This window comes from Mytilus trossulus, unplaced genomic scaffold (genome assembly GCF_036588685.1).
Source record: "Mytilus trossulus isolate FHL-02 unplaced genomic scaffold, PNRI_Mtr1.1.1.hap1 h1tg000050l__unscaffolded, whole genome shotgun sequence".
NCBI lineage: Eukaryota > Metazoa > Mollusca > Bivalvia > Mytilida > Mytilidae > Mytilus > Mytilus trossulus.
Genome location: NW_026963292.1, coordinates 4,364,003 through 4,377,149, shown reverse-complemented (window position 1 = coordinate 4,377,149; position 13,147 = coordinate 4,364,003).

Genomic DNA, 13,147 nt, shown 5'->3' with positions numbered 1-13,147 from the left:
GAACGAATTAGATTATAACCTCAAGAAAAAACAGGAAGCCTCAGTTTTGATGATATGCAAATTTTGTCCTGCCAACAGAGAAGATGAAGCTATTTCGCTAGTTAAGTACTTAATAAACAGAGGTGCGCGGGTTGACAAAACAGATGAGTGCGGAAAGACAGCAATTTATTATGCAGAGAAAAACGGTTTTCGAAAAATAACACAACTTTTCCAAACTCATGTAACCGATCTGCTGCTTGACCAAAATCTGTTTTAAAACGATGTTTTATTGTTCTTGACAGTAAATTTACTGTATTGTTAGTATCCCATGGCTTAAGCTATTTGTATAACTATTCCGCGTAATGGAACATTTTAGTTTGTAGAGCAGTTAGTGGAAATAGTGCAATGTTTGCGTTTGTAATAATATAAAAAGAGGCTTTATCGTATGATGAGTGTAAGTTGTAAATCTGCTGAAGTATGTTTGTAAGCTTAGAACAAACTGTGTATCTGCCTAAGTAGTGTTGAATCTTTGTGCAAACTTTATATCTGCTTAAGTAGTGTATAATATTTGTACAAACTGTATATCTGCCTATAATATATGTAGTCTTTTTAACAAACTGTAGAGATCTGCTTAAGTATCTTTGAATAAACTGTATATCTGTTAAAGAATATGTGTAATCTTTGAACAAACTATATATCTGAATAAGTAGGGTGTAATCGTTATAAAAGCTGTATGTCTGCTTTTGTTTGTGTATAATCTTAATTGAAAGGTTTATCTGCCTTATTAGTCTGTCTTGTTTTACAACTGTTTATTGGCTAAAGAATGTGTGTAATCTTTGTACAAACTGTATTTCCACTTTACCGCTATATTAAAGTTTTTGTATTATAAATGTTGATATTGTAAAATAAATGCTTAAACATTATAATATTTGGTTCGTTTATCATGTTTTGTGCTTCTGTGACTATTAAAATTGGAGGGCGATATCAAAAACAAAGTTAAGGAGCGTTAATAAAGGCAACAGTAGTATACAGCTGTTGGAAATTCATAAATCGATTGAGAAAAGGCAACAAACGGGTTACAAACACAACACTAAAATGTAACACACACAGAAACGAACTATATTATAACAATGGCCATTTTCCTGATTTGGTACAGGACATTTTAAGGAAACAAATTGGGGGTTGAACCTGGTTTTGTGGCTAGCCAAACCTCGCACTTTGTGGCAACATTAAAAACAACACTAAAGCGACACCATTCATGACAGGAATACTCCACAAACAAAGGGAAGAACAAGCAAGATATAGAATTACGCAAATAAACAATACACTAATTGTACATTTCGGCAACGAAAAACGTGAGAAATTAATAAACGAACCTTATTTTGAACATTTGAGCCAAATACAACCAAGACAATATATGTCCAGGTTAAAAGCCAAAAATCAAACCATAGTATAACCCATTGCGATGAAATGTGCTTTCCATGTTCGAGGGGGGATCCCGCAAACATGGTTTACCCCGCTACATTCTGTATGTATATACCTGGCCATAGTCAGGAGCCTGTAATTTAATACATGTAGTTGTCGTTTGTTCATATGTTACATAATTATTAATTTTTTTTTTGTACATTCATAAGGCCGTTAGTTTTCTTATTTGAATTGTTTTACAGTGTTAACTCGTTGCCTTTTATAGCTGACTATGCGGTATGGGGTTTGCTCATTGTTGAAAATCGTGCGATGACCTATCATTGTTATTTCTTTGTTATTTGGTCTCTTGTAGAGAGTTGTCTTATTAGCAATCATACCGCATCCTCTTTATTATATTTGATAAAAATAGATTCAAACATGGAACCCATATTTAGCGGAATTTAATAATCTACAGCGTCGACAGTTTTGACGTCAACAGGTGGGATAGCATTTAATGTATCGACATGAGAGTTAATCAACCTTCAGAAAACATATTCAAGGGTTAACAAACTGCTTACATCATAAATGAGAAGCATGAAATGTAAAGATCATTACTCAGCAAATTTGTAATTTGCATCTGCTTATGTAGGTACATTCACTCCGTTCTATAATGCAAAGAGCAACCTACAAGCTTTTATTTCAGCAATGCAAGTTATGTTTGCACAGAAAATAAAAAAAATGAAAATGACCAGGCTTAATCAGTATGTTAGACATGTTAGATAAGCAGTCTAGTTACAAGTGTATATGCAAAAGTAAAAAAATAAAATCACTAAAAATGAAAATCATTCTTTATAAACACTGAAATTGTACTTATTGACTTATTGACTGAGTGATATCTGTTTAATATTTATATTCAGACCTGCTATAAAAAAAAAGACTCATGAATAGTAACAAAATTAACAGTATACTTTTTTTGCATTGTTAATACTAATTAAACATTAATGTTAGTACAGTGTTAATTCCTATTAATCTGGTGGTGTTTAAAAGATAATTCTTGTTTTAAATTAGCACAAACTTTCTATGCAATGCATTTTACATATCTTAGAAAGGGATAGTTTAATGTTCATTAGGTGAAGGCGTAAATTGCAAGTCAAAAAAAGACAAAAACAAAGACAAAAGCAATCATTCCAGCTTTCCAACTCGAATTTTACATTTCTATGTAGCAACATTTCAGCATCACCTGAATTTGGAGTATATATCACCAGGTTAAAACGATAGTCTAAGAATTGTATTTCCTATCTGGATCTCCTTCATTGAGGATTGCTTCTCATATGGAATCTATTCAACTTGGACTTTCATGTGGTAAAGTTGAAACTATTTCTTCGTTACTTTTATATTGATTATGTTGACCGGTATGGAATATCTATTTCACAAATGACAATGAATATGTTCAAATTGTTGTAACAATATCCGGTCCCCTTATTCGTATGTGAAATAACGAATTAGACTTATCACCGGGTATGTCAACACATGAGCAAATAAATGAACAGAATATGCTTACCTATCCGAGGGTTCTTTTTGCATAGTTTTCTATTTTCTATGGTGTGTATATTGTGCATTTTGTCTTTTTTCTGTTTTAGTCATTGCATTATCGGTTTAAATTTTAATGATAAGTTTTAATTTCCCTTGGGTATCTTTCGTTTATTAATGAGCTATGATTAACTTTAACATACCCTTTGATTGTGATATATGAATTCTGAAACTTCTCAGATTATCTGTAACCCGATAGAAAATAGACACTGTTCATTAGTCAACACTCAACCAATAAAAACAAGTTAACAGAATTTAAACAAAAATAATGGAAGAGCATGTGAGGAAAGACACATTTTTGTGCATTAGTTTCCAATTTGATTGAATGTTTATGTTTTAAAGAAAAGTGTTTTTATAATTATAAATCGCTATTGTACAAATATCTGTTGTAACACAAGCTACACTTTGAAACACATAGTGTTTGCATTCCAAACACGGTAACACATAATGATGGATCCGATTGTCATGTTAAGGAAATTCGCTACTCAAAATTACAAGCTTTTTATAACACTAGTATATATTAATAGATGATTCATAAAGGAACACTGAATGCAAAAAAATGTATACTAAATTAATGTGCTTGATTTCGAGATAAAAGCCATTGCAATTTCGCGGGAAAATGTTTTCTCTTGATTTATTCATAGCTTTATAATTGACAAATTAAAGTTCTCAAAACTATTAAAATATAACAAGGATTCTATAAGACTTTTACGGATGGCTTATAATTATGCATGTATGAGATTGATTAAATTAAAGTGGGGGTCAGTGGGGAAATGTTTTTAAGGCATAACCCCAAAGGATTCCGAACTTCCGAAAAAGAAAAAACATGACAAGCGAACAACCTTAACAACTCTCCAACTGATGTAGAAGTTATCAACTATTGATCATAAAAAGAATTTGAACAAAGATCGACCCAAAACCAAATAAACTGAAATAAGGAATAAGGAATAATGATTTGTTGTTGTATTCAAAGATTTTCTATCAATAATTGACTTTTTTAATTTACTAAAAGTATGGACTGATCTTAGTTCTTCTTACTAATATATTGACATTGACATTATTGGTGCTTACACATCATTGGCTCTCTAGCATTCCTGCTGAAATTAAATCTATAAAAAACGTTCTTGACGCATTCAATTTATGAAGTGATATTTTAAATTTGACTACAAAGAAGAAGTCGGATAAGAATTAATGACCAGTACAAATCCTTAACAATTCTGAGGATGTTCAGGACGATATTATTTCGGTTTATAACTAAAACAACATGATTGGTTTAGCATTTTATGTAACTAACTCATATACAAACAGAATAGTCCACGACTGCAAGATATATGACCTTACTAGTAAAATTCTAAAACCTAACCCAAACTAATAATGTTCTGTCAAGATAACAAATCAAAATTGAAGGAAAAGAGAGTGGGATGATTACAAAAGGATATTCATAATTCACAAGTCAAAAACATTACATACGCAATAGGGGAAATAATTACGTCGAAAATACATTTAACGTCAACAAAACACGATTATTTCATTGATATATTGATGTATGGTGTGATAGAGTTAAACATGCCATCATATTCTTATATATTTTTTGTTTTGGGTATTAAATATTTCACCTAGTGCTTATTTGTAGACTTGTGTGAAGCAAGTTATCCCTTTAAAATTAGTAGTTGAAAATTACAAACACCAGTTAAAGGTTAAAAATTTACTGCTTTATATTTCACACTAAAAAGTGAGCAATACAATGTCATTTCTGAATTTAAAAGAGATTTTATTGAGCCAGGGGTCCGTTAATTCATAATATATTGTCATACTTGTGAAATATATTCTGATTCAGAGCCAGTCATTTGCAATCCTTATTGTTGTCAGCCAAACGATTAACAGAAGATACAAATGTACATACCTTTGGTTAGAAACAGCTAGGATATAACCCAAAACAAAAATATTTAACACAATCTTATTAATTGTCAAAGGTACGAAATGAAACGTTTCGGAACTCTCGTGTTTTGGAACGAAATATAGCTTCTGTGATCAAGTTTCGAATCAGTTTTCATTTTGATTTGTTAGAATCCTTATCGACAGGTGTGTAGGATAAATGTGTATATCAGTATATAGTGTGAATAATCTCAAAATGGATTACTAGTGTATACCTTTGTAATGAAAGTTTTAAAATACTTAAATGTAGGGATCTTCACTGAAATCACTAAATCAGTGAAGACATCGGAAAACGACATGATAGTAGTATAGCGTTTAATATAACAACTGAGATGTATAAATAAAGACAACAGTAGTTTACAGCTGTTCAAAACTCGTAAATCGAGGTACAAAAAACAAAATCGGAGTAACAAACTAAAACAGAGGAAAACGCATTAAATATAAGAGGAGAACAACGACAAAACATTAAATTAACACACACATAAACGGACAAACCATTAAACAAAATCCGATGAGAATAACAAATATAATATTAAAACCAAACACATGAATTTGGGATTGAAAACTACCGTGACACGTCTTATAATAATGTGAATTCACACTCAAATATAAGAGAAAACAAACGACACAACGGTACTGGAAAAATCGTTCACTGCAGAAGGTACAGATGCGCCTTAACATTTGTGAAGAGAGTTCTGTAAAAGACGTCGACAATTATTACCCGGATTTTAAAAAATGAAACTCAAATAATTAAATAATACAAGTAACTTTTAAAAAGAATGTTTGAAGTCCATGTTGAAGTTCGAGGGCTACCGTTGTAATGAAAGTTTAAATACTTTAAATACCGGGATCTTCACTGAAATAGCAGAATCAGTGAATAAATTTAATAACAGCAAGGTTGGTTACCAAGTTAATTTAGTTAAAAGTTTTAATAGAATTATAACGATACCAATAATATTTTCAATAAATGTACCACAAATATAGGGCCTCGACATTAGCACCAACCAATTGCAAGTAAATCTCTTCCATGTTATAAGGTTTATATTATGGTACAAAATGTAGTATTTGAGAGTTTTAATTTGACTTTATTAAATAGACAGTGTCATTGTTAAGATGTCTTCTGTTCTTGGAATCATTCTTGGATTTGCCTTGTAGTTTAGTATTTTTGTTATACTTTTCAGTATGCTACAGGTTTGAAACGTGTTTTGAGAATGAATGTCAAATAGAAGCAATGTCAACAGACACAAATATATCACACACTTAGTTTAGATCACATTTGTAAAAACGTGAAAAAAATTAACTTGTATCAAACAGCTTATCACAATATGATATTGATTTAACATGAAAAAGAGAAACTGGAATACTCCTGGTTTTTTTTACAGAATTTTTAAGTTATAACATTTAAATAAACTGACACCTCCGCAGAATGTGTCGTATAATGAAAATAAAAGTTTATCAAAAGTACCTTACATCAATGTTAATTAAAAAAAAGGTATGTCCTTTGAAATCAGAAAAAAATCGAATTTAATGACTTCTTAATCACCGGAAGAAAGGCAAACCAATTGGCATATTCCCGACATGATATATAGTTTAAAATATGCCTATTATACACATGCATAATTACCCAAAACGCCTTTTACAACCTACGGAACTGTTTCTAATCTGTGCGTCCATTTCTTTCAACCGTCCGTACCAAATAATGGATAAGTCCATCCCATTTCGGGTGAAATCTTTAGATTGTAGTAATCATTAGATAAAGATGTAATCAACGTGAAACTTACTAGATGTACAAACGGGCGTTATGTTGTAATTTTGGGGGGAAAATACACAGATTTGAAGACTTGTGCAACGAATTAAGACTGATTGTGTATAGCATTGCAATCCAAGATTATTACGGGAGTGGTATCAGTCTCGATAAACATTTCTCTCTCTCAACTCAATTTTGTTTTAATAGCATTCAGAATCAACGTATTTTCTTAATTAATTCTCTTTTCTGCTTTTAATAATTTTCAATAAAAACAAACGTATACACTTATTACTGATGTTTATTATGAAGACGTTAACAATTTATAAACATATGTTGGCTCCCAAAGATGAATTCAAAAATTTTAAGTTTAAAATTGTTCATGTTTGGAATTACTAAATGTACCATGTGGGCATTTTCGATTTAATCACTTCTTAAACGTTCGTGTGAAATTCTGGACTCAATTAAGTTAGTCTAAATCAAGATTGAAGAAACTTAACTTGCCGAAACGCGCATCTAGTGCATCAGTAGAAATGATTTCTTCACTGTTATTACAATATTATCATTTATCTTTAAACACTTAACTGGAACTCTACCCTCACGTGTCACACTCGTTATAAAGAGTAATAACATAAATAGGTCACTGCCTCTAATAAGTTAGAACAGGTCCCAGGTTTTTATTTCAAATTTGGAACAATTCAATAGAGAAAACAGAATCGTCAAATGAATTATTAAATAACATTTATTTTAACATGAATTAAAAGGGGAGAACAATCAGAATATGCATCACGTCAACAGACACAGTTATAAAGTCTGCCTCATATCTTGGCTTTAATATCAAAATTGGCAAAGCCAGCTGTTGATGATAAAACTTAATCACCCAAAGTGTTGTGAACTATCGTTCTATATAGCAACATTCTAATTGGTACGATAACCCAGGGGTTATGTTTTCAATCATTATTTTCTTGATTTATGGTGTCTATTTACAGGAGAGCTATTAAAAAAAGAGTAAAAAGTTGTCAAGTTTAAGTTGTCACGCCGTAAATGTTACGGCCGCCATCACAAGAAGGCTAACGGTTATGGAACATCAGTTTTAAAGATGAAAGCGGATATTTTTCAATCGTCATAACTTCAATTCCGTCTCCTGATAAACTAATGTTATCTACTTACTACCAGCTGTGTGCTAACATAAGGAACTCAACGAATTCTGCATTGGAACACCTGAAAGCACTACTACTTTTTTTGGTGGAATTCGTGTTTTCTATATTGGGCTTTGTGTACTTTTGTTTTTCTATTGTTTGTTTTTCCTTTCTAGCCATTGCGTTGGCAGTTTATTTATGCCTTATGAGTTTGAATGTCCCTTTGGTATTTGCTGTCTCTATATTTAACGATGTACAAATTAGTCATTTTTATAGTCACATGATTATATGTCATATTGACAGATATTTGTGATATAAAGGCAAGTAACCAAATATGACTTGCAAAACTTGGAAGCTCTTTTAGTTGATTATATATCAACTCTTCAGTGCTCTTGATTGCATTGAACCAAGTTTAAGTCGGTCATTCATTATGTTCCTCTTTTATCCTTTTTTAATTCAAAATAAACTCCAATATGACACTGACATGTTTTTCATTAAAGCGGCAAATATGATGGTAATTATTAAAAGAGATGATTCTTACACTGTCAGTCTAAATGTTCTTCCTATTGTTAAATCATAGGATTATCTATTTTCCACCATTTTTCAGATAAACAATTGTACTATGGAACAAACTTAAATATTGTTGTTTTTTTTCTTTCTTCAAGTCATCTAACAGTACAGTGAACCTTCAGCATGTCTTTTATCTGTGATACTTTAAAAACGTGTTGACAAAAATCACTATTTGATTAAACACAATATCAAGTTATTAATAAGTAGATTATCGACGCAGGATATGATCGATTTAACATGTGTCAAATGCCGCCTCACATCACTATATATTAGGTAGATGTTATTCATATTTTATAAAGACTAACACACGTCGTACTAAAATATACTTTGCAGCTCTAAAATAGTGTTAAGAAAGCATGGCTTTATTAGCAGGGTTTGGACTACAATTTAAGAACACTTTTAAACATATTCACACACAAAATCTTGAAAGTGGACAAAGAGACATATTGAGTTATATTATGGAAGGTGATTTTGCCAAAGCTGGAGATTTGCTTCAGAACAAATCAGATTGTAACCTCAAGAAAAAACAGGAAGCATCGGTTTTGATGATGATGATATGTAAATTTTGTCCTGCCAACAGAGAAGATGAAGCTATTTCGCTTATTAAGTACTTAATAAACAGAGGTGCGATGGTTGACAAAAAAGATAAGTGCGGAAAGACAGCAATTTATTATGCAGAGAAAAACGGTTTTCGAAAAATAGCACAACTTTTCCAAACTCATGTAACTGATATGCTGCTGGATCAAAATCTGTTTTAAAACGATTGTTTACTGTAATTGACAGTACGTTCACTGAATTGTAAGTACGCCATGGCTTAAGGTATTTGTAAAAACATTCCTAATAGAAGAACATTTTTAGTTTTTATAGTTGTTAGAGAAAATAGTACAAGGCTTGCGTTTGTAATAATAAAAAAAGCTTTATTGTATAATGAATGTAAATAGAATATCTGCTTAAGTATGTGTGTAAGTTTTGTACAAACTGTATATCTGCATAAGTAGTGTGTAATCTTTGTGTAAACTGTATATCTGCATACGTAGTCTGACATTTTTGTACAAATTGTATGTCTGATAACGTATATGTGTAATATTTGTATAACCTGTACATCCACCTTACCACTATGTGTGTTAGGAGAGTATTATTAATTTGGATTTTGCTAAATAAATGTTAAAAATTCTAAATGAATGATTCATTTGTCGTTGTGTCTTTGGACAAGCTGAACAGTCTTGATATGAATTTGATAAATGTGTTCTCAGAAAATAATTACCAAACATCCACTAGACTGTAACGTATGTAAAAACCAGCTTTAAGTTCTCTATTTGTTAAAACAAGCAATACTGAATAAACAAATTAAAAAAAGAAACTGACGGCTTATAGAAAAATGTCTACAGTTATTATTGATATTTCTAATTAAAAATTATTGGTTGTGTCTGTTTTTGTATTTATAGAAGGTATGTAATTCATTTTATTTCTGCACTTTCATGTTTATACGTTCTTTGTATTGGAATATATTTGCAATTAAAAGGAAGGTATGCAAACCTTAACAACAATCATATATACCGAAACACTTACCTAAGTATCTACATAGATCAACCATAGAAATCGTTCATCTATGGGTAAGCATTATATATTAACACACAGTGATATACAAATTAAAAAAAATAGTGTACACGGTAAAAAATAAACTCAGAATGAAATCATCACACATTGAAAAAAAGGGATTAGATAAATACCTATTGAGTTTTAATTTATGCGGATGTTTCTTCCTAATATACTAGTACTTTATAGACCATGCTATTGCTTTAAACTAAATCTTAAAACATATGCAATGAACCTTAGTATATACCCTGACTGAATCGATTATAAGATAAAAGGCGCACAGTTATTTAAGCCAGATATCCGTTGTGATTTTTTCATACGTTAGAACTATGGCGGTGTTTTTTTTTTAACAAAATCATGAAATCCAAGTTTCTGTTAACCAACTAGAAAAATAACGCGATTATAAATCGGACGAGGAAGGGTTAAACGCAAAGTAAAGTATCCGCGAAAATAAGTTGGTTTACAGTAGTGGTTTGGTACGGCATACTAGCGTTATCAGTGATGTTGAATTCGAAAATCAGGATGCTTAAATGAAATTACAAAAGTAAAGAGCAACAGAAAACAACATGGAAAAAAATTAAACATGGAAACAATAGTATTCAGAGACGTTGTCTTCTTTTTTTCTAAATTTTGAAAAGAAAGTATTTTGGGTTAATCATTGTTACACTATATCATATTGTGTTAGCATGCCACAGGTATATACTATATATCTGATTCGTTCTTTAGCTTCGACATTTAATTATGACGTCATGTGATCAGCTTTCAGTGTAACGATTTTAAAGGTAAAAAAATCAAATACATACAAATAAATCTGACATTGACGACTACAGAAACAATGATTGAATATGATCGTATATCAGTATAACAAATAAATTTGACTAAAATATAAACAAAGTTAGTGTTGGAATATAATGTCATACTTGAATTAGATAAAATTCCAGATATATTAATAATTAAAAGTATTCAATTTTGCACTTTTTTTTTTGTATTTTAGTATTTAGTTTTTGTATATATTTACAAAGCAATACGATGCGAGAATTTGAGAAAAAAAGGTATATCTGAGTAATACAGATTATCAATTTCTTGTTCACTGTGTGGTCATATAGATACAGTTGTAGAAGTTAGTGGTTTATTGTTAAAAGAACCAGTATGTAGTTTAATAGTTAATATGACTTTTCGAAGACGTGAATTGCAAAGTTAAGAGACAAAAGAGATAGATTCAGCTTATCAAATATGAACTTTTCATATCTATGTAGCAATATTCCAGCAGTACTTGCATATGAAGTGTATATCTCCAGTTAGATACGATATTTAAGAGATTATGTTTCCTATCACGATATCCTTTATAGAGGGAAGATACTCACATGCATGGAAACTATTGGTATCTTTCGTCTTTTTTCCACTTTTTCAAAACAGTTTCAATGAGCTCTGATTAATATTTACAATTCATGTGATTGTAAGATATACATTCAGTAACTTCTCAAATTATCGATTAGTCACGACGACAAAGACAACTGTTCATAAGTCAACACTCAACCAATCAAATTAGATTGACAGATTTGAAAAACAATAACTGGTAAAAAGACACAGTTCATTAGTTTCCAATAGTATAAATGAAATTGAGAAAGGAAATGGTGAATATGTCAAAGCGACAACCGCCCGACCATAGAGCAGACTGCAGACCATAAACTGCTTTTCTATTGGAGGAAATATTTCTATTGTCTTATATCTAGACTAAGTAAAAGTAGAAACACTTTGAAACAGTTTTTCATTCCAAACAAGGTACAAAAATAAGAAGATATGATAAGATTTCCATCTTTAAATATTTCCAAATGACGTAGAAGTTATCACCTATAGATTAGCAAAAGGCTGTCTACATTAGACAAACCAAATAAACTAAAGTAATCATTAAGGAATAATTGTTTGATATATAATTTGAAATAACTTGAATTGATAATCTGTATTTCTTTGATATACTTGTTTTCCTTAATTCTCGCATCGTATTGCTTTGTAAATATATACAAACACAAAACACAAAAAATACTAAAAAAAAGTGCAAACTGAATACTTTTGATTATTTATCTAATGCTAGTATGACATTATTTTTCAACGCTAACTTTGTTGATATTTTAGTAAAATGTATTTGTTATACTGATGTACGATCATATCTAATAATTGTTTCTGCAGACGTCTATGTCAGATTTATTTGTATATTTATTTTATTTTTTTTGGTAAGTTGTACATTATTGGTTTTTAATGTATGTTTCCACAGTTTTAACTACATCATGTTCATACTGGATTCATATTATCGCCACTTGTTTGTTTGGTTTGCTCATTTAATTATGTCAATAAATATGAATGAGGAACTGTTGCTATACAAGTCGAAGATTAATCTAACTTTAACCTAAGTAAAACCAAAACGTATCTTTTTTTGTTTTCTGACAATATTGGTACCAACCCAGATATATTACAGTTGTTTTCAGTCCGTAAAAAATACCGTGTAAATCTTTTTTTTTTTGTAAAATGTAAAATGGATTGCACAGAAGGTTTGTGCTTTGTTTTTATTTTTTTTAAATAAGAACGGATTTTAAAAGCAACAACCAAAATAATAGGTTTAACACTGCACTGACCAATTAAGAAAAACCAGCGTATAAAGTTAATTGGATTACTCATCACGAGCTCTTTATTTTGAGAGCATGTTCTTAACACAAGAGTTTTACCTAGTATATCATTAAATAGTTATACGGTTAATTATTTCAGTGTTTATAAACAATTGTTCTGACATTTTTTTGGCTCTGTATATACGTTTTTGCTTTTTATTAAAATAAGACTGCGTATCTTACATACCAAGGGCATGCTCATATTCTGACATTTGTTTGTTTTCTATAAGGACATCACTTTTAGTGCTCACACGAAGCTTGTAGATCGCTCTTTGGGTTGTATAACGGAGCACGTGTGCCTACAGTAATTAACTTTCCGCTATAAAGATAATGTTCTCTTACTAAATAATAAAACCAAAAAAAATGATTATTTTGATCGAATCTATCCCATCAAATTAAAGATAAAGGATACTACACATACAATTTAGTCTGAATTATATCTTGACTTACATCTAGAGCTTGACAATGAGGGTCGGTTGGAAACAGAACTTTACGAAAAAGAGTAATTTCAGCTTCCAACTTTTGAACTT